The sequence below is a fragment of the Aegilops tauschii genome, chromosome 1 (assembly GCF_002575655.3).
Source record: "Aegilops tauschii subsp. strangulata cultivar AL8/78 chromosome 1, Aet v6.0, whole genome shotgun sequence".
In the NCBI taxonomy this organism is placed as follows: Eukaryota; Viridiplantae; Streptophyta; class Magnoliopsida; order Poales; family Poaceae; genus Aegilops; species Aegilops tauschii.
In genome coordinates, this window is record NC_053035.3 from 420877584 (window position 1) to 420881425 (window position 3842).

General features: G+C 39.7%; 1 long non-coding RNA gene across 1 annotated transcript; it reads right to left on the reverse strand.

Moving 5' to 3' along the window:
- Nucleotides 1-1173: 1173 nt before the first annotated feature.
- LOC120964244 (uncharacterized) lies at nucleotides 1174-3246 on the reverse strand. Its single transcript, XR_006663515.2, has 2 exons — nucleotides 3114-3246; nucleotides 1174-2975 (listed from the first exon to the last, which is right to left on the reverse strand). It is a non-coding gene; the product is annotated as an uncharacterized lncRNA (long non-coding RNA).
- Nucleotides 3247-3842: the final 596 nt, after the last annotated feature.

The window sequence follows — 3842 nt, forward strand, 5'->3', positions numbered from 1 at the left end:
AGGAAACAGTACAACACACCATGGCACCACGCGTGAGGCTGTACTGGCGAATCCGACGGTCATCATGCTTCTCATCCTATGGTGAATGACTAGTCTGATTAAACGCAGTGTCTTTTTTTATAAGGAAAGTCTTTATTTATAAGGAAAGTCTTATTTTCTTATAGCGGTGGAATCGGAGACGTATAAGAAAGGGAAGTGGCTATAGCGGAAGAAAGATGACACATGAACCTGGCTCCTGAGCTCAAATATGTCAATAAAATTCAAACAAGACTTAAAGTTGTGCAACAAACATGTTGGACTGTTCTAGTTATGTGCAACATTTCGTGAAAAATAAACAAAATTGATATATTTTAAAAGTTTTTTGAGCATTTTTTTCAAAGCACCACGAGTATTATTTCTTCATGAAGTTTTGCCTGCAGGTTGAACACTCGAAAAAGTTTGTTTGCAGAAGTTTTTTTTGTTTGCTATTTTATCTGTATTTACTATTCACCGGGATGCCATGAGCAGGATGAACATCCAAAAAAGCCTATCGATATTTGTTACTCCTGTATTCATGCATTTTGGTGTTCCGTGCACCGTGCAACGGCACAGGCATCTTACTATTTCGTAATAAAGCCCTATGCTTTATTCAAAAGAGCAAACCCTATGCTTTAGAAAGGAAAACAGTTTGAACACCACAACGGTTAGAGTCACTTATGCCGAATAATCCAAAGTTCCAGGACATCAGCACCCACTCGACAAACAACTGCGGACATTCTACTCGCCAGTGATTCAACATCTGCGCTGATAAGATTTGAGATACAGCGCGATGAAATTACGAGACGAGACAGACTCTGCGGTTGAAAATTTGTATACAGCCGAAACTGCAGCAACATCTACAGTGGTGCGCAAAGCTTGACTGCCGGTGTGTCTAACTGAAAGAAACAAGGGCATGAACCTCTACACACGAGGTGATGAAGGACGTCTCCAGAGGGGATTGCAGTGGTTGAAGCTTCTTCAGTTTCGTTGGACTTGAATTTCTACTATGAAAATGAACCATGGATATCTGCATCTCAGACTTTCTTATGGGCGGAAATCAGATTGTGAAACGACAATCACAACTCTGACTCAAGGACAACTAGTAATGTAAACGTACCTAGTACTAGTTTACTGTAACTGAAACAATCAGGGAACTCTGTGAACCATCCCCACTTGCTTGCATCTGCTACAATACCACAGCATTTTCTAGGGAAGCAGTTTACCCACAACAATTGAACTACATCTTTTCTAGACAATTGTGTGGTACATGAGGCCTCTCATTCAAAGCTTCCTATACACTCACTTCCCTCTAGGAACGTAAGTAAAACACACTGACCTTGTACAGCTAGTAATCAGCAAATTCCTGGAGGAGTCTGACTGACTACAAATTACACTTGCCCAGATTCTTCATAGCAAAGGGTGCATTCCAAAGCTTGCCACCACATTGTGTGACCAGACAGTCTGCAACTTACTCACTTCATTTACTGCTACTCAATGTAAAATATTAGGAGACCATGACAGTTCTAATGCAAATGATACAGAGGAGCTAATTGCAGTCCCCTCCACATTTTCTCATCCGGGCTTGGGACCGGCAAAGGCAGTGTTAAACTACTCCTACTTACACAAGAAACAACACACACTACAAACAATTTTAGTCAGCTAAGCATACAAGCCACGCAATCAACCAAAGGCAGCATTGGTACGACACACGATTGGCAATAAGTATTCACGCAACGTTTTCACAACATCATAAGACTGACATGGGGCGCAAACAAAGAATGCCATAAATTCCAGAACCTGAATGGGAGTAACTAATTTATCTAGTGGGATGAGCGAGATTCAAATCTTTGCACTGAGAAAGCTTTCGTAGTTTATACAGGGTCAGAGGACCGTAAGATGTGTGAACAGATACTTTCGTGTCTTAATCTATATAGGATTTATTATGTAGTATGAAACAGAATGGGTTTGTCTAAGCAATCGACAGGAATCATCAAATTAGTACTTCTGCTAGTTGCCAACTAAATTAAAACTAGGAAGTTTCCAAAAACTACGAATATGTAATTAAAGAGAATATGTGGTTCAAGATTCAGAATCCAGATCAAATTAGCAGTTCGCCAGAAAAAAAATGTCAATTAGCCATTAGAGGACTGTCAGATGTGTGAGCGCTGTGAAATTATAGATTTACGTAATTGAAGATTCCATAATCCATATCAAATTAGCAGTTCGGCCGAAAAGAAGGTCAAATTAGCCATTAGAGGACTGTCAGATGTGTAAACACTATGAAATTATATATTTAATAAGAATATGTAATGGAAGATTCCATAATCCAGATCAAATTAGCAGTTTGCTGTAAAGAGATCAAATCAGCCATTGGAAGACCGTAGAGATGTGTGAGCGCTTTGTATCTTTAAATCCAGGATGAATGAAGTACGAAAACAAACTGCCGTATGTTGAAAGTAAACAGGAGAAGCACCAATGAGAATAAGATCACTTCTGAAAATCAACTCCATACCAACAAACCAGAATCATATTCAGTGGACATGAGTGGAGTGTTCAGGGCAAAATATTTGTTCAAGCCTCCAGTTCAGAACCTTCAACTCTCCATTGTTTTATAGTATATATATATATAGGCAATAGCAACAACTCCTAACATCATTCTGCATATCAAGTCATCAATATTACCAAACTACAGGAGGCCACTACTGTTAAACCAACACAAATGCGAGGGTGGGATCTTTCAGTTAAAAATTATGTGCACACTAAATTTTGATTTGTGTCATAAGATGAACCTAAATAACGTATATAAACAAACCACGTGCAATCATGAACAAGAGTATGTAGAATAGTATGGTAACCAGGTAATTAATAGCCAAATCAAACTTTGATAATCTGCTATACAAACCGAGTACGAACTGATATTTCCATTCTGGACCCTGGTTTGAGACTTCTAGCATTTTCTTGATTCGAGCAAAAGATGAGATCATTCCATCCAAACCACATGCAAGTTGAAGAAGATACCGTAACCAGTAAGGTGGCACAACAGAAACCAAGTAAGATGATTCAGGACAGTTGAAAGAAACAGACGTGCACACTACCAGCTCCAAGCTGCACCAAAGATATGAGGCCACTGAATGCGAGTTCAAACTGAAAACTACCACAAAAACCATCATGCTTCAGGATCACTAATCAGAAGTCAAAACCATCAAGGGGGTCCATTTGCTTCACCAAGGCCCTGCACTAATTGATTATCCAACTATACAATTTTGCAATAAAACCTCCAACAATGCAAATCAATGAACGGCCCAAATATAATCAGCATACTTGAAGTTTCTTCAAGGAAAGTCAGACCATAATAAAATCTGGGAAATCAGTTGAAACAAGCATGGAATCCAGGTGTAAGCTTTTGTGGTTGAAGAAGACCCATCCAGAACAAAGCTCCCAAACAGCCATCAGACAAAGATAAATCGAAGAACTCAAGGTATAACCACTCAAATCTGACATCACCAAGCACAGATGAGGAATCCAGTAAACCAATGTGACCAAACATGGGAAACTGACCTGCCTCGAGTCCCCTTCACCATACGTTCACACACCACATGGAACATCATTTCCAGACCAGATCAAGATTCAGTCCTGCAAGCCAAATTGTAGAGGAGGCGATAACAAACGAAACAAACAGACCATCTACGAGACACTGACCTGACTCCATGTACAGAACAAAGGTTTGGGTCCAAACTCCTGACTATTATATCTTACCAACCCACAGACGCAGAAGACCAAGAGAACACAGGGATCAAGAGTACAGATAACAACCATGGAGAACT